Source organism: Pan troglodytes, chromosome Y (genome assembly GCF_028858775.2).
Source record: "Pan troglodytes isolate AG18354 chromosome Y, NHGRI_mPanTro3-v2.0_pri, whole genome shotgun sequence".
In the NCBI taxonomy this organism is placed as follows: Eukaryota; Metazoa; Chordata; class Mammalia; order Primates; family Hominidae; genus Pan; species Pan troglodytes.
In genome coordinates this window covers 15332845-15352532 of record NC_072422.2, presented here as the reverse complement: position 1 = coordinate 15352532, position 19688 = coordinate 15332845, and the positions used below count along the sequence as shown (strand labels likewise).

General features: G+C 37.5%; 2 pseudogenes; one reads left to right on the top strand and one right to left on the bottom strand.

The window, feature by feature from the left end:
• Window positions 1–19688, bottom strand: part of LOC736791 (RNA-binding motif protein, Y chromosome, family 1 member F/J-like) — a 366893-nt pseudogene that overhangs the window by 53979 nt on the left and 293226 nt on the right.
• The window catches only part of LOC107971272 (RNA-binding motif protein, Y chromosome, family 1 member F/J-like), a 61064-nt pseudogene that overhangs the window by 10903 nt on the left and 30473 nt on the right, over window positions 1–19688 (top strand).

Genomic DNA, 19688 nt, shown 5'->3' with positions numbered 1-19688 from the left:
CAGCTTGGGTCCCTAGTGTGATTATATCAGTTTCCAACTGTTTCAGGAATGTATTGCTGGAAACTCAACCTGGTTTCACAACATTATTGTTTCAGTATCAAAACGTATCCAGTTTTTTACTGCTGGCAGATAAGCCATGGTCCACAATGAGACTGGATTAAATTCAGATGGGAGCCAAGTATTTCCTTCTAGATATTCAGGCTGTAATTTTGTCCAAGGACTTACTGGTGTCATTTCATCAAGGGTCAATGGTATGACAGTTTCAGCTATAGTTTTTGCCCAGGGGTTCATTACTGGAAATCTATCCTGGATCCATTGTGGGACTGTCTTAGCTATAGGCTCTGTCAAAGGCAATAAGGCTGGAAGTTCTTCTTGGTTCCAAAATTTGACTTCATCACATACAGAATGTGTCCAGAGATTCACTGCTGGAGATTTGGCAATAGTCCACAGTATGATTGGATCAGTTTTCCTCAATAGATGGGTGGATGTTAATCCTTGAAATTCAGCCTTTGTCCATACTGTGACTGTATCTGATAACATATTTGTCCAAGAGTTTACTGTTGGAGTTTCAGTCTGGGTCCACAGTGGCACTGTGGAAGTTTCAGATTATGTCAGGGATTTAATTCTCAAGACTTTCCCTGAATGCATGGTGTTAATATAGTAGCTTCATTTTGTACCCAGGAATTGATTACACCAAAGTCTTTCTGAATCGAGTGTCTCAAAGTGTCATCTTCAACTTGGGTCCAGGATCTAACTTTATCACTTTCAACCTCACCCCAGAGTCTAAATGCATAATCTCATGATGTATCCAGTCTCTTAACTTATCAGTCACAGATCGGTTCCAAAACCTCACTATTGCAGTTTCAGACTGTATCTAATGATGATCTGTCAGAGTTACTGGTTCTCTCCACTGTGTGACTGTCTCTGCTTGAGACTGAAACAAAAGTTTGATATCAGCTTCAGTGTGATTCTAGGGTCTGCATTTATCACCTTCAGGTTGGGGCCCAGGTACCACTGTTTCCATTCCAGTTTGGGCCCAGTACCTAACTGGATCTGTTTCTGATTGGGTCCAATGTTCTTTTTTCCATTCTTCAGTCTGGGTTCTGGGTCTCAATATTTTAAATTTATGCTGAATCCAGGGTCTCATTCTTTCAATTTCAGTTTGTAACCATGGATTAATTGCACCAGCTTTCAGGCAAGTCAAGAGTCTTCTTGACTGAGTTTCTGCCTAGGCCCACATTTGGACTATGGCTGTTTCAGGCTGACTCCAGGGTCTGATCATGTCAACTTTAGAGTGAAGTAAGGGCTCAATTATGTTCATAATAGGAGGCATGTCTGCATCAGGGGTTTGAGTATAATAGCCTAATGTTTATTCAAGTTACTAAATCTATCCATTTGATTTGAGGGCCTGATCATACTGGTTTTATTTTGCATCCAAGACCTAATAGTGTCACCTTTTGACTTAGCACATGAATATGGAGTATGCAGTATAGAAGAAATCCAGAACCAAGTTGACTTAGGTTCCGCAAGAGTCCAGTATCCATCTGTCTTTTCTATAGTTTCTTGGGATCCAAATACATTCAAGAGTAGCTGACACCATGGTTCAAAAATATGGGTTACTGTAGGATATGGAAATCCATCTTCACTGAGGGATGAATGAGCCCATAGTTCAATTTTATTAACTATGAAAGGTACTGGTGGAATCTAGTTGTAAGTTGATGGTTTAGCACCAGGGTTAACTCTATGAGCTACATGATATGTTTGGTGTCTAATACTCTCTTCACTGGATTGAATCTGTTCCTGTTTTATAAGACACAAATTGTTTCCAAGTTGCAACTTCAGGAGTAATTTCTAGCCAAGGTCTAGCTACAATTTGTCCATGAGACAGAACATTAACAGATTGAACTTGAGACTGACCAGTATCAATCTCAGAAGGAACTTGAGATCCACCTAGGCGCCTTGAAAAGAGAAACCAGGATCCACCACTATTAACTAATGGTAGAGTATGAAGCCTAATTTTACTAGCTAATGTATTAATCCAGGATCTTGCTGAATCAGTCACAGCTTGATATTTATAATTTGTTGTCTTTTTCTGAGGAAGATTCCAGGGTATAGGTATAATAGCTGTTTGGGAGTTCTGGGGTCCAGAAAAAAAGAAATATTGAGAAGTGTCAGTTTCTGGGGTACTCCAGCATTCAGCTGTATCAGGATGATCCCACGGTTTGGCAACAGGAGAAATCCAGGATCATACCATTGGGAATTTGCTAGCTGAGGAGAGGTGACCACTTTGAAAGTGTAATAGTCTTTTGGCATGAAAAAAGTCTCTATTATTTGAACCAAAAACATTGAATAAGTATGCTGGTGCTTTCTGTTCACTGGGGAAGTGCTTAATCTTCTCCATGTTTGTACTGAGAATCCATGGAAGACCAAAGTGTCAGAGCCTATGTTACAGCTAAGTGTGTTTTGTGGACTATTTTCTACTCCAGGAGGAAAATTGCACGGTAGGGAACAAATACGACCCAGTGGTTTCTGGGATATCTTGATAGGCCATCTAATCCAAGATATGTAAAACCTGTCCTGATGACAAGAACAGGGTCATAAACAGGCTTCTGAGGTATCACTGACCAGGCCTACCAGTTCCCAGTGACAGCCAAAGAGGGAAAGAATGGACTATTTTGCTGTACCTGAATGGGTGGAAACAAAGATAACCATATATATTAGAAATACATATAGACATATAGTATACATGTATTAAAATATATAATGTATAAATTACATATATATGCAATACATATATGTTAATTATAAAATACACAGACACATATATTGTGTATGTTTAGGGATACTTATATTTATAAATTAGTTATATAGCTTATATGGTTTATACATATATTAAATTATAAGTGTAAATTATACTTTTCTATTACATGTAAATTTCATATTACTTGATGGACAGTATTAAATATTACATGGTACATACTTCAAGAGTTCCACATAACATTTAGGCACAAATAATTCTAACTATGTTTAAAAGAGTAAAATAAAATACCAGAAGCAAATTAGTGGAAAGTTCTCAACAATAAAAAATCAACTACATACGCAACATGATTATCTGAAGATTACTTATGTTCTTTGTCATGTAATTTTAGGCAAAGCACAATTTATACAGTCATATGAAATGAGTGTTTGTATCACCTCCTCTGCCATTATGTTTGTTGAAGCCATCATCATTTGTTTGGCCTCTCTGCTTGATTCTGATGCCCACTTGTAGCTAACATTTTGTTCTCCCTATAGCCGCAATTACCCTCAGAGGAAAAGCACTTATTCTAAAATTGACTACATAATTTGAAGTAAAACACTCCTCAGCAAATGCAAAAGAATAGAAATCATTAAAAAAAAAACAGTTTCTCAGGCCACAGTGCAATCAAATTAGAACTCAATATTTAAAAACTCACTCAAAACTGCACAATTACATGGAAACTGAACAACTTGCTCCTGAATGACTACTTGGTAAATAATGAAGTGAAGGCAGAAATAAATATGTTCTTTGAAACCAATGTGAAAAAAGACAAGTTACCAGACTCTCTGGGAAACATTTAAAGCAGTGTTTCAAGGGAAATTTACAGCACTTAATGTCCACAACAGAAAGTAGGAGATAACTAAAATCAGCACACTAACATCAAAATTAAAAGAACAAGAGAACACAAACAAGAGCAAGCGAATTAAAAAGCTAGCAGAAGATAAGAAATAACTAAGATCAGAGCAGAACTGAAGGAGATAGAGACATGAAAAACCCTTCAAAACATCAATGAATCCAGGAGCTGGTTTTTTGAAAAGATCAACAAATACATAGACCACTAGCCAGACTAATAAAGAAGAAAAGAGAGAAGAATCAGAAGAATCAAAAAGACACAATAAAAAGTGATAAAGGGGAGATCACCACTGATTCCACAGAAATGCAAATTACCATCAGAGAATACTATAAATACCTCCATGCAAAGAAACTAGAAAATCTAGATGAAATGCATAAATTCCTGGATGCACACACTCTCCCAAGTCTAAACCAGGAAGAAGTCATATCCCTGAATAGACCAATAACAAGTTCTGAAATTGAGGCAGTAATTAATAGCCTACCAATGAAAAAGAAAAAAAAGTCCAGGACTAGACAGATTCACAGATGAATTCTACCAGAGGTACAAAGAGGAACTGATACCATTCATTCTGAAAACATGCCAAACTATAGAAAAAGAGGAAATCCTCCGTAACTCCTTTTATGAGGCCAGCATCATTCTGATAACCAAATCTGGCAGAGAAACCGCAAAAAAAGAAAATTTCAGGCCAATTTCCCTGATGAATATTGATGCAAAAATCCTCAATGAAATAAAGGCTAATAGAATCCAGCAGCACATCAAAAAGTGTATTCACCATGATCAAGTTGGGTTCATACCTGGGATGCAGGCTGATTCAACATAAGCAAATCAATAAACATAATCCATCACATAAACAGAACCAATGAAAAAACCACATGATTATCTCAATATATCCAGAAAAGCCCTTCCACAAAATTCAACACCCCTTCATGGTAAAAACTCTTAATAAACTATGTATTGATGGAACATATTTCAAAATAATAGAAGCTACTTATGACAGACCTACAGCCAATATCATACTGAATGGCAGAACCTGGAAGCTTTCCCTTTGAAAACCTGCAGAAGACAAAAATGCCCCCTCTCTCACCCCTCCTATTCACCACAGTATCGGAAGTTCTGACCAGGGCAATTAGGAAAGACAAAGAAATAAAGGGTATTCAAATAGGAAAAGAGGAAGTCTTGTAGTCTGTTTTTGCAGACTACAAGACTGTATATTTAGAAAACCCCACTGTCTGAGCTCAAAATTTCCTTAAGCTGATAAGCAACTTCAGCAAAGTCTCAAGATACAAAATCAATGTGCAAAAATCACAAGCATTCCTATATATCAACAGCAGACAGAGAGTCAAATCATGTGTGAATTCACACAGTTGCTACAAGGAGAATAAAATACCTAGGGATACAACTTACAAGAGATGTGAAGGACCTCTTCAAGGAGAACTACAAACCACTGCTCAAGGAAATAAGAGAGGACACAAATCAATGGAAAAACATTTCATGCTCATTATAGGAAGAATCAATATCATGAAAATGACCATACTGCCCAAAGTAATTTATAGATTCAATGCTATTCCCATCAAGCTACCATTGAATTTCTTCACAGAATTGTTAAAAAGTATTTTAAACTTCATATGGAGCCAAAAAGAGCCCACATAGCCAAGACAATCCTAAGCAAAAAGAACAATGCTGGAGGCATCAAGCTACCTGAATTCAAATTATAATACAAGGCTACAGTAACCAAAATAGCATGGGACTGGTATCAAAACAGAGATATAGACCAGTGAGACAGAACAGAAGCCTCAGAAGTAACACCACACTGGTACAACCATATGATCCTTGACAAACCTGACAAAAACAAGCAATGGGCAAAGGATTCCCTGTTTAATAAATGTTGTTGGGAAAACTGGCTAGCCATATGCACAAAACTGAAACTACACCCTTTCCTTACACCTTATACAAAAATAAGCTCAAGATGGATTAAAGACTTAAATGTAAGACCTAAAACCAAAAAAGGCCTAGAAGATAAACCTAGGCAATACCATTTAGGACATAGGCATGAGCAAACACCTCATGTCTAAAGCACCAAAAGCAATGGCAATAAAAGCAAAATTGACAAATGGAATCTAAGTAAACTAAAGAGCTTCTGACAGCAAAGGAAATTATCATTAGAGTGAACAGGCAACCTATAGAATAGGAGACAATTTTTGCACTCTATCCATCTGACAAAGGACCAATACCCACAATCTACAAAGAACTTAAGCAAATTTACAATAAAAAAACCAACCCATCATAAAGTGGGTGAAGGGTATGAACAGACACTTCTCAAAAGAAGACATTTATGCAGCTGACAAAAATATGAAAAAAAGCTCATCATCAATGGTCATTAGAGAAATGCAAATCAAAACCATAATGAGATACCATCTCAGGCCAGTTAGAATGGTGATCATTAAAAAGTCAGGAAACAACACATGCTGGAGAGGATGTGGAGAAAAAGAATGCTTTTACACTGTTGATGGGACTGTAAATTAGTTCGACCATTGTGGAGTACAGACAGGTTATTCCTCAAGGATCTAAAACTAGAAATACCATTTGACCCAGCATTCCCATTATGGGTTGTATATCCAAAGGATTGTCAATCATTCTACTATAAAGACACATTCACACTTATGTTTATTGAGGCATTGTTCACAATAGCAAAGACTTGGAACCAACCCAAATGTCCATCAATGATAGCGTGGATAAAGAAAATGTGGCACATATACACAATGGAATAGTAAGCAGCCATAAAAAAGTATGAGTTCATATCCTTTGCAGGGACATGGGTAAAGCTGGAAAGCATCATTCTCAGCAAACTAACACAAGAACAGAAAGCCAAACACTGCATGTTCTCTCTTATAAGCTGGAGTTAAAAAATGAGAACACATGGACACAGGAAAGGCAACATCACACACTGGGCCTTTAGTGGGCTGGAGGGCTAGGGGAGGGATAGCGTTAGGAGAAATACCTAATGTATATGATGGGTTGATGGGTGCAGCAAACCACCATGGCACGTGTATACCTATGTAACAAAACTGCACATCTGCACATGTACCCCTGAACTTAAAGTATATAAAAAAGGAAATACATATAGACATATAGTATATCTGCATTAAAATATATAATGCATACATTTCATCTATATGCAATACATATATGTTAGTTATAACATATACAGATACATATATTATGTATGTTTAGGAATACTTAGATTTATAAGTTAGTTATATAGCTTATATGGTTTATATATATTAAATTATAAGATATTAACTTAAAAGTATAAATTATACATTTCTATCACATGCAAATTTCATATTACTTGATTGACAGTAATAAATTTTACATGGTACATACTACATGAGTTCCATGTAACATTTAGGTATAAATAATTGTAACACTGGTTAAAAAAGTGAAATCAAATACCAGAGGGAATTTAGAAGAAAGTTCAAAACAATAAAAAATCACCTACATACTCAACATCATTATCTGCATATTACTTATGCCCTCAGCCAAGTAACTTTATGCAAAGCACAACTTATACAGTCACATGAAACGACTGCATGTATCACCTCCTCTGCCATTACATTTGTTGAAGCATCATCATTTGTTTAGTTTCTCAGCTTGAATCTGATACTCACTTGCAGCTTACAGTTTGTTCTCCAAGTAGTCAGAATTATACTCAGAATAAACAAAAGGATTTGTCTTTGATCTCACTTAAGTGTTTTCCTTTGTTCATCTTGCCACATGTTGGGAGTATGACTACTTGCTTAATTCTAGTCTCTGAATTATTTCAATGGTTATTTTGTCTGCCTGAAATTCTCTTCCTCCAAATGTCTGCCTAGATTTCTTCCCCAAGGGTTTAGTCTTTGCTCAAGTAAAGCATTTTAAAGGCATGTGACTCCAAAAACACTTTTTCCAACATCTTTGCATCACCTAATTAACTATGAACTATAGTTGATGTAAAAAATGTTTGTAAAATGTGCTTAGGTTAAATGTGCCAGTGTTATTGATAGTACCCTTAATACTTTTAGTCTTTGCACGGAAAAGCAATAAAACTAGAACAAGCCAGGAAACCACCTTTTCAAAGTTGTGGTAGGCGGAGACCACCACCTTCTTCAAAAAACAGGATACCTGCAGGAAGTCTGAGATCTGGAAGACGAAGTAGTGGAGGAACAAGAGGGTGGCTTCTCTCATATGAAGGACACTTCGGTAATGTTTTAAAATATAAAAATGGAACCACAGGACTGAAAGAAAGTAAGTTTGACGATATCAAATTTTCTCAATTTTATCTATTTCCTTTATGAACAGAAAATTAACTTACAGATAAAATTATTTCTAAGTACTAAAGGTGTATTATCAGAATGATTGAACTAATATCTAAAATTCATTTTAAAGTTGTAATAACTTTGCATTGAAATAACAAAAATTTGAAACTGAGTTGTGTTTATGAATGCTGATTGCCTGCACTCAACAAGTTTTCTGCAGAACTCATTTATATTCATTATACTTTAGAGTTTTCAACTTTGGGGCCCAGAACTTCATATCAGTTGTAACATCAAAATAGGATGGAATATTTAAAATTTTCCAACAGGAAAAAAGTAACTCAGTACTTAAGATTGATTTTGCAATATTTGTTTTTTTGTGTATACATGTGCTAACATCTATGCAAATCTATTGCTTTGTAATTTTGATAGAGAGTTTGTACATTGGTCTGCCATAAAGCATTTTCAATTTAAGAAACGTAGAACTTTAATTTCTGAAAACAGTCAGTGACTCTGGAAAGGTCTAATAACCACGGCTTCACAGATATATATATGTATCTTTCTTTGCTGAAGGATGAGTCACTGAAAATGATATTTATGAGTGATTTACACCATAGAAATGAGGGGTCGATTTTTACGTAAAAAAGAAAAACTAACCATATATTTGAAAACAAAACAAAACAAAACAAAATGATTGGATGGGCTGGGTGAGATGGCTCATGCCTGTTATCTCAGAACTTGGGAAGTATGGGATGGGGGGACCACAAGGTCAGGAGTTCCAGACAAACATGGTGAAACCCTGTCTCTCCTAAAGGTATAAAAAATTAGCCTGGCATGGTAGCTTGCACCTGTAATCCCAGCTACTTGGCTGAGGCAGGAGAATCACTGGAATCTGGGAGGTGGAAGCTGCAGTGAGGTGAGATCACACGATTGCACTGTAGCCTGGGGTAATAGGGCAAGAGTCCATCTCAATAACAAATAAATAAATAAATAAATAAATAAATATATCAGTTAACTTGTATTGTCTATTAACAAACCTTCAAAAATCTATCATTTATTTTTGGGTTTTAATAACCAGATGTGTAATTAACTGGAGATGTTCTTTTGAAGCTGAAATTGCAGTGTTTGCTCCATTTTAAGATGCATAGTTTCATGATTATTTTGTCTCCGTTGATCTTGAGGGTGAGGTTCAATAATATTCTGTCATGTAAGAGAATGTGTGTATTCTAACCTGTAACGCCACCTGGCAATTGGCATATGTCTATATTTTTTGTAGATATATGAAAAATATTTTTATATTATGTAATATGCAATTCTTAAAGATTATTAAAATTTAACAGTCTAATCTGAAAATCAGTGTTTTATAAGGGAATTGTAAGAATTCTATATTCTGTTAACAAATTTTAGAGGTAAGGTATTTTCCTGACGTATCACTTTTTGATATTGTAAATATTTGAGTTTCTTTGAATAGAATTTAGTTTATCTTTATCATATGCTTTGAAAATTTTTCCTCATAACAGAATGATATAAAGTCATTTATCATTTTTCTTTTAATATTTTTATGTATAGTATACTTAGACATTTTACTGATCAATATCTGCTCCCTGTTCACTCCCTACTTTTCCCACATCTCTCTCATAGAAAATATTATGATTCTTGAGTTTCTTTCTAGATTTTCTAAATGGAGTTTTCTTGCTTGAATTGTACTAATTTCATATAAAAATGTTAATTTTATTAGTTTAGACAAATGTGAATTTGTAAGATTATAATATGTAGAAAATCTTTATAAAAAACTAAAACTTAGCCATTTAAGAAACAGTGATGTTAGTTAACTAAGGAGTTTGTTTGAGGCCGGGCGCAGTGGCTCACGCCTGTAATCCCAGCACTTTGGGAGGCCGAGGAGGGCAGATCACGAGGTCAGGAGATCGAGACCATCCTGGCTAACACAGTGAAACCCTGTCTGTACTAAAAACACACACACGCACAAAAATAGCCAGGTGTGGTGGCGGGCACCTGTAGTCCCAGCCACTCAGGAGGCAGAGGCAGGAGAATGGCATGAACCTGGAGGCTGAGCTTGCAGTGAGCCAAGATCGTGCCACTGCACCCCAGCCTGGGTGAAAGAGCAAGACCCCACCTCAAAAAAAAGAAAAAGAAAAAAAAGAGTTTGTTTGAAATGCAGATGATGGTGGATACACTCTTGATCTCAACATGAGTTATTCTAGGGGACTCACTCCAGTTAAAAGTGGTCCCTCTTCAAGAAGTGGAGGGCCTCCTCCTAAAAATCTGCTCCTTCTGCTGTGGCAAGAAGCAATAGTTGGATGGGAGGCCAAGGTAAATGCTACCTGATAGAAAGACCATAGTTTTTGTAGGACTAAAAATGAGCCATTTTACCTGGATGCTTAACTTTAAGTTTATCAAACAAAATAGAAGTGACATACACATTGGCTTAATTGGTGATCGATCACTTTGAGTATAGTTTCTCTCTCACTAGGTACATTTCAGGTTTATGGTGAAGAAATACTCCAGCTTCTCATTGCAGATCAAGGAATTGATTAGAGTGAGGCCAACGTTTCTTTTAATCCTGTGTTTGCTAGAGGATTCCCCTTTATTTTTCTAAAAGCTCCTAGCAGTATTCTTTGATGGTAGGCTTCTTCATCTAATGAATTCTTCCATTTCCTAGGTCCCGTGGTAATGGTCCCCTGATGTTCCAATCTGAAAATTGCTTGTTCAGCTTCTTTGTTGGGTTGGAGTCTTGTTCTTACCAGGTCAGAGTGCGTTGGTGAGATGATGGCTCACTACAGCCTCAAATTCCTGGGCTCAAGCAATTCTCCTGTTTCAGCCTCCTGAGATGCTGCAACTACAGGCATGCACCACTACACCTAGCTAAATTTTTTTCCTATTTTTTTGTGGAGAGAGGATCTCACTACATTTTCAAAACTGACATTAAAGCCTGGGGCTTGAGCAGTCCAGCTGCCTCAGCCTTCTACACTGGCTCACAGTGTCAGCCACTGAGCTGGGCCATCCAGCTTCTGAGACCTCAATAAGCTTATGTGCAAGGCATTCTTCCTGCTTATATGAAGATTCAAAAGAACTACAAGAGCATTTAGCAGAAAAGGAGTCACTGGGCTTAAATATAATTTAAAAATAAATTCAAGGCTTGAAAGGTAGACATGAAGGAGTTCAATATTCTTAAGTGAGCATCGCAGAAGGACGGTGTTGTGAAATATAAGGGGATGTAAATCAATAATTAAGATTGTACCGGGAGGTTTAAACATTAACAGAAGATCCTTAGTGTAAAATTTGAAATTATTTGAGGAGAGTACTTAGAACTAAGCAACACGAGGTGAGCAGTAGGATTTAATAGAAGCAGTATTTTTCAGAAGGATAATTTTAAGATTGCAGACTAAACAGAAGAAAGCAAGACAATAAATAAAAGTTCTTAGCAAAGAAGTTTAAGCAGAACAAATTAAAATTCTTACTTAGTCCTCCATCCTAATATGGAGGAAACTGAAAACCGACATTTTCAATTTTACATTTCATATGTAGACTGTCAGTGAAGCTAGGTATTTATTGACTTCAGGACACAAAAGCCAACATATTTCATTGGAAAATTCGCTAGTGAACATATCATACGTGAAAGGCTGACATTTAAGGAATAGCTAGTGAAGAGGATATTAAAGAAGAACCTTCTCTATTTTGAAATAGCAACAATGTGGTAATGACCCCTTTAACGTTACTGGTTATTGAAATAAAAGTAAATGTTGGCCATCATTAGAAAATCTTCACTAATACATTTTAATTTGTCAACATTAGACAGCCACTTAGAGATAGAGCCACTTAGAGTCAACATAGAGCCAGCCACTTAGAGATAAAGGAGAACTTTTATGTAAAAATTTAGCATGTAGTCATTCAAAGGTAGCAGTATTTGTGTGTGTGAGATGAATTTAACAACATGGGAAAATTTACCTTCTTCAGCTGAGAAAGGACAATTTATGTAAACTTTAAAATCAGTGAAAAGTTTGATGGTTTTACATGTTTTCCCTCTGTCATTAGTAGTCATCAGTCATTCATGTGAAGAGGAAAATAATAACTAAGCTGTTATTAACATTACAAATGAACTTTACCTGAGAATTAGTGTTAGCCTTCAGCTTCATTAGAAGAACTGGCCTTGCAGGAGCCATGGGATTATCCAAAGCCATAAGAAATATTCTCAGTGTCATGATTGGCTAGTAATTTAGGAAACAAAGAATGGAGTCATAGAAGCAATAATTTTAAAAAGTTGTTTGAGAGAAGATAAAATAGTGTTTCAGATCTGGTGTTCTTTACATAATGTTCCATCACGTGAGTGTTAAATATCCCATATCACGTGGAAGAGAGAATTATGGAGGTCCTCCATGCAGAGTGACAATCTCTTCCTGGATAAATGACCATATGTCACCAAGAGATGATGGTTATGCAATTAAGGAGAGTTAAAGGAAAAATGAAATAAAATAGTTGATTTTTTTTGTTGTGCTGATGAAATTCACATAACAAAAGTACATATTATAAGGTAAAGAGTTAAGTGGTGTTTAATACATTCTGTGTCATGCAACAACTACCTCCATCGAGTTCCAAAACATTTTCATGATTCCAAGCTAAAACTCCAACTACCAGTTAAGCAGTTCCTTCCATTTTCTCCCTTCCCTCAGCTGCTAGCAAACACCAGTCAGTGTTCCACCTCTGAATTTATCTGTTGTGGGTACTTAATGTTAATGGGCTCAAACACTACATGACTTTTTGCATCTGTCTCTTTTCCCTTTGCATGATGTTTCGAAGGTTCATTTACATTGCAGCACTTCACTCCTTCCACAAACTGTTAACCCATTATTTTATTTGGGGTGTTTCCACCACAGTGTTTCTATGCACCAATATTTGTTTGAGTATACTTATTCGATTCTGGGTATGTATATAAGTGGAATAGCTTGGTTCTATGATAATTATGTTTGTTTTCTTGAGGAACCACCACATTTCTCCATAGAAGTTGCATCATTTTCCATTCCAACAAGTATTGTATCAGGGTTCCAGTTTATCTACATCCCCTCAAACACTTGGTATTTCCTGCTTTTACTGCCATTCCAGTGTGTGTGTGTGTGTGTGTGTGTGTGTGAAGTATGGTATCTCGTTGTGGATTTGAAATACATTTTCTGAATCACTGATTATGAGTATCTGTTCCATGTGCTTTCTGGGTATTTGCCTATTTTATTGGAGAAATAGCTATTTAGATGTTTGGCAATTTAATTGTGTTTAAGTTGTTATTTAGATATATTTTTGGATACTAGAATTTAAAAATTTAAAATTTGTTGCTTAAACTCATGCACACAGACATCATCCAAGTTCCCGAGAAGCTAGGGATTATGCTCCACCACCTAGAGGCTATGCATACTGTGATTATGGTCATTCTAGTCAGGATGAACATTCCTCTACAGGATATAAGTACTATAATGTTATCTGGATTTATTAAATTGATTTCTTAAATTGTTCTTTCTGCCATTAAGAACACTTTTTTATTATTTTTTTTTCAATTTAGTGATCGTGGTGGCTACTCTGAGGCCTGTGGTAGAGATCTTTCTCAATGAGTAAGTGGAAGTTCTTACAGAGATGCATTTCAGAGATATGGTAATGGTCCAGGATGGATTTGTAAATTATAGAATTACATTTAATAGATCAGATCATTATTTACATGAAATTCTAAGGAAAATTATAAAGAACAAATATAACGTGCTTCAAGAATGAGTATTCTTAACAGTATAAAATATAGGGAACGAGATGAAAGTGAGAACTTCAGTTCATGTTCAGAAAATGTGACTCAACATTTACCTTAGAATTAAACTTGTCAAGCTTCAAAATACTACTCTTACACTTATTTTAAATAAAACCTTCTACTATTGCAGGCTTAATTATTATCCTGTCAACAAAGGCAGAGGAAAGCAGATATTTCCAAATAGTACTTTAATTAGTTCATGCTTTAGTGATAGCAGTAAAAATGTTTAAATGTAGCCCAACATATTATTTTATCAACTCTGCTGGGACCTCTCATGGTGCACCACCTGCACAAGGACCTGGGATGTCTTATGGTGGAAGCAGCTATCACGATTATAACAATACTCGAGATAGATATGGCAGAAGTCGGGAGAGTTACTCAAGGAGTTGCAGTGATTTTTATTCGTGTGGTCATGAGCACTTTGGCAGAAAAGACTGAAGGAATACACCTTCTCTGGATAGGGTGCACCCTGCTCCTCATGTAGCATATCGTAGGTCAAGTTAAGTGGCATCTATAGGAGATAGTGGGGAAAGTCAACCTGAAAAAGGAGACTGAAGCAGATATTAAAGCAAGTATCCAAAATAATGGTTATTGCATACCAAACCTTGTTTGCAAATTGAAAATTGAAATGTTATTTCTGCATTGTTACCTGTGTATTACTGAAAGAAACATGTTGGTTTTGTGGAGAGAAGTAGATAATAACTTCCTCCGTGAAGTTTTTGAGGAATTCAAAGGAAAAGGAATGGTTTTCAAGTAATTTCGTACTTGTTAATGCTATTTGAAAACTATCTGTTTAGATGTAATATCTATATTAAAATTTTCAGAATACATTGTTACATGTAATGCAAAATGCCTGATGTTATTGCTCAGCTATACATGCTTAAAAGCAAATACAATAGGAGAGTAAATTGTGTTGTTTGTTGAACATTTTTCTTTGTTTCTTTGAACACAAATGGAAACAAAATTAGGCATATATTACATCTCCCTTGCAAGCTGCACAAGTTTTCTAATTAGGCTCTTTCTCTTTAAAAATTTACAAGCTTAAAATGTTTCAGAAGTCTTTAGAAGGACTACAAAATTATCTGCATCACCATATTTTTTAGAGGAATAGTACAGGTGAAAGGATGTAATTACATGTGGTTGATACTAAAGTTTAAGACATCTGGAACATTCTACTTGAAGCATTCTGTGACTGAAGGGGGATAACGGTAATGAAAACTTTCTTTTTTAACCTAAATCAAAAGTGTACCAGCGGAGTTTCTCAAGTGCATAGCATAATGAAATTAAATGTTCCTAGTTTAAATAGTGGAAAGTAATCAACACATGCATGACCTCACACACTTGTCATTTTGAGGTGATAAAACGTGATATGCCCCATCTTACATTTATTAGAGAAAGAATGTGTTATCCCTAGTTAAAGTCAGCATGCTGCAGAAAAGGTTTTTAACCAATTCCTCCTTTCTAACTAGAAATATGTGTTCTTGATCCAACATCTCCTCAGTATACCCTCTTCACTAAACACCACCCCAACCATTGGAGTCGCTACTTCTGTGAGATCTGCTTTTAGATTTCATATAGGAACGAGGTAGTGGGCTATTTGCCTTTCTGATAACTGGCTTATGTCATTTAACAAAATGGCATGCACACATTCACCAGATTCACACACATTGTCACAACTGGCAGGATTTCCTTCTTTGACAATGCAGCGCATTTTTCCATTGTGTTTATGTGCCCTATTTTTTTATCCACTCATCAATTGAGGGACACTCAAGTTGCTTCCGTATCTTGGCCATAGCGAAACTGTGAAGAGTGCAGCAATAATTGCATGGGTGCACGCACCGCTTCAGCATACTGATTTGTGTACCTCTGTGTGTGCCCCGGTATTCTGATTTGCTGGATCATATGGTGGGTGGTTCTACTTGTAGATTTCTGGAGACTCTTTTTTCATTTTTATTCTTGAGATGGAGTCTCGCTCTGTCGCCCCGGCTAGAGTGCAGTGGCGCGATCTTGGCGCACTGCAAGCTCCGCCTCCCAGGTTCATGCCTGTCTCCTGCCTCAGCCTCCCGAGCAGCTGGGACTACAGGCGCCCGTCACCACGCCCGGCTAATTTTTTGTATTTTTAGTAGAGACGGGGTTTCACCGTGTTAGCCAGGATGGTCTCTACCTCCTGACCTCGTGATCCACCCCCCTCGGCCTCCCAAAGTGCTGGGATTACAGGCGTGAGCCACCACGCCCAGCGATTCTATACTTAATAAAATCCATAAAACTTCTTGTAATGCCTGCACTAATTTACATTCTCATTAAAAGTGTGCAATGATTTCCTTTTCTCTGCATCCTTAGCAGAAATGAGTTTTGTTTTTTTGTTTGTTTGTTTTTTGTTTTTGTTTTTGTCTTTTGGATAATAAGCATTCTGACTGAAGTGAGATGAAATCTCATTGTGGTTTGATTTTTCTGATGGATTAGGGATGATGAGTGCTTTTTAGTGTGTCTTTTGGGAAATTGTTTGTCTTAGTTTCACAAACGAGTATTCACATCCTTAGCCCATTTGTTTTCATGCTATTGAGTTGTTGGAGTTCCTTATGTATTGTAAATATTCACCCACTAACGGACGTATGGTAATCCAATAATTTCTCCCATCCTGTAGGATGTTCCTTCCCTCTGTTTAGTTTCCTTTGGTGTGCCGAAGCACTTTAGTTTGATATAACTCCATTCTCTATTTTTGATGGTGTTTACTGTGCTCTTGCAGTCACTTTGAGACCCTCATTGCCCACACGGATGTCATGCAACTTCCTCCTTGTGATTTCTTCTGGTACTTTTATCATCGCAGGTCTGACAATGGAGTTTGGTGAGAAATAATCTACTTGTAAAATCCTTTATGTGGATATTCAGGTTTTCCCCAACCTAGTTTATAGAAGATACTTGATTTTGCATTGGGCGTTCTTGCTTTTTTGGGAAAAGGTCATGTGCTGTAAATGCAGTGACTTAGTTCTGGTCCCCTGTTGCTTTTCATTAGCTCATGTCTCTGCTTTTCTGCCAGTGCTGTTCTATTTCGGTACATAAAACTTTGTAGTATATTGTGAAGTTAGGTACTATGATGCCTCCAGCTTTGAACTTTGTACTGGATTGCTCTGAGTCTTCAGGATCTTCTGCCATTTCATAGCAAATTTAGGATTCTCAGATTGTTTTTCTATGAAGAATGGGTCACTGATATTTTTATAGGGGTTGTATAGAATCTGAGGATCAGTTAGGTAGTATTGATGTCAATGCCATGGACAATGTGTGTGTTTGTGTGCACATGCTCAGGGCCAAGAAACGCTGGGTGTCATCACCAATAGTGAGGTGGGCCTTAATATCCAGCCAGATTGCCTGCCTGGACACACACAGAAGGTCCCCTTCCATTTTGCCATCCCTTCACATTTTCGGCCCTGTGAGCCCCGTGCGGTCCTCCAGATTCCCTGTGTGGTGGCCTGTCTTTTCTAGGGGTGGGCAGGGGCTGGGTGAATGAGGATGGCAGAAGGGAGAAAGCACATCTGGGGAGGCTGGAGTCATGGAAATGGAACTTGACAGGCCTGGGAGAGCCATTCTGGGAGGATGTAGACCTAGACGGGCCTCAGGTGGGCACCTGTGTGGAGGGTGAGAGCACCCTGGTTGAGTCCAAACTGAGCCTCAGGTGGTAGCAGGCCTCAGGGCAGGGAAGGAAGCTAGCAAGGGATGGTGAGGCAGCTATCCCTTGAGCCTGGCTTCTCACCCACTGATCTTAGTTACTTATGCCTCTTGAGTGGCTTAGGGTTCCCCAATCCTGAAATGTGGGTACTACAGTTCCCTGACGGGCCTTTCTCCCCCAGCCCATGCATGGTCTGAGTTTGCTTACCACAGTCTCCTCCCTGAGCCTTGGCTTCGCTATGTGTGTCCTAGCTCCAGGACCCACAGGCCTCTCATCCCCCAGCCCTGGGCTGCTCCCCAGCCTCCTCTCTGTTCCCTCTCTGAGGGCCTAACTCCCTTGGGTAGTGCTGCATGAGATTGAGCCACGGGCCCTGGCTGATGATCTGGGGAACTGGGCAAAGTGGTCATGACAGGTCAGGTTCTGGTTCAAAGCCAATTCCTCCAACGCCAAGCAATGACCAACAAGGTCCCTTCCCATGATGCCCCACCACCACCCCACCTCAGCAACCCATCATACCCTGGGCAGTCACCATCAGCCAACCAGCTGAAGAAACTCAGTTAGGTGTGTCCTGCCTGAAACTGGGGCCTTCACCTGCATGACCCTAGAACCACTGGACACAGTGGAGCCAGTCACCCTCTATCCTGGAGCGAGAGGAGTTGGGAAGGCTCATGCCAGACCTAGCTTCCCACATACCACACCCTCTACCATGCGGGGAGGCACTCCTTATTAAGAATTCCAATGCAGTACTCCTTAATGATCACTTCATTGTGGAAGTAAATGTTGCAATGAAAGGCAAACTTCATCCTTCCACCAGTACTCAGGATGGCTGAGTTCCTCCACCTGCCTGTCCAAGAAGGAGAAAGAGGATAGTCAAGGGACAGTTTCATCTAGGTGGGCTGAGGTGGCCTGCTAGCTGGGGTGAAGCATGCATTTCCCCTTCCCAGCTCTCCCACTGAGACGTCCCCGAGCCCCAGAAGGACCTCAACCTGACCAGGACCTTGGAACCCTCCCCAAGACCCAGGCTTCCCATCCTGACCTGCAAATCCATCATGTGGCTTTGCAGGACTTCCTCATGTTTTCTGAGCTACTAGCTCTCACCAGAAATAACCATAACTTTGAAATGGCTCTTTATGTCAAATTAAATTTTTCATTTTTACTACCTCATGTGTTGGATGAGGCATGTATTTTTAAATTTATTTTCACCCTTATTGTACCTCTGTGATAAACAGTTTACTAACATTCATACCATAATTATCTTTCATTTTTACTTGTCTGTTCCTAAAGATTCACTGAAACTAAGAATTATGTTTATGCTTGTCTCTTTCAGCAACTGTATGTCAGATAACGATGCACATTACTGCAGAAATCACATATACAGGTCCAAAGGGAGACGAAGAAGAAGAAGAAGAAAGCAAGCTTTAAAGTCTATACATTCCTAACACTGTATCAGAAACTCAGTAATCACAGTGAAATCAAAGAATGATCACAGTCAATTCCATCTCATACCTAGGCTGAAATATGAAACGTCAAAAGAAAAGAAAGTTAAGAACTTTGGGCTTGTAAAAATTTTCCCATACAGATGAAATTATTGGTAACTTTGTCTCACTAGAAAACATAAACAAAAATCCACTTTTTGCATATGTGTAAACATAAATATTTTTATTTCCATCAGTTATGACATGCAAGCAAATAATAAAGTGAAAGTACAATACAATGATATATGGAACTTTCTCAATCTTAAAATATTCCATTGAGACTATTTATTTTATGAAAACCATAAAGAATCTTCATTAAACTACATTACATAGTACTTTTTAGTGTTTTACTTACAGTTTAATCAACAAATTAAAGGGAATTCTTCAACATTATTTATTACCAATACTGTTTTTCTACTTGAGTAATCCTTTTAAAATTATTTTAAGTAAAACATTAAAAACAAATTATATTGACTGATTTCAGCTTTTGATGAAAGCATACTTCTGTATTTGTAGTAATGTGAAGTATAACTTTCTTCTCACAATGGATCTTTTATAACACGAGTGTTATTGTTTTGTCTGATACAAACCCTGTATTATTTTATGGCTTTACTGTATCCATACATTACACGCCTCCAGAGAGTAGGCTTCGAACAGATGGAAAAATTATATTTGTGACAAACTTCAAGGAAAGGAAATGGTAAAATGGGAGAATAATTTCTAACTTTCTAACTGTTAGTCAATGCAGTTGTACATGTTTAGATGTAGACACATATTTGCACACTGCAAGTTTGCACATGTACA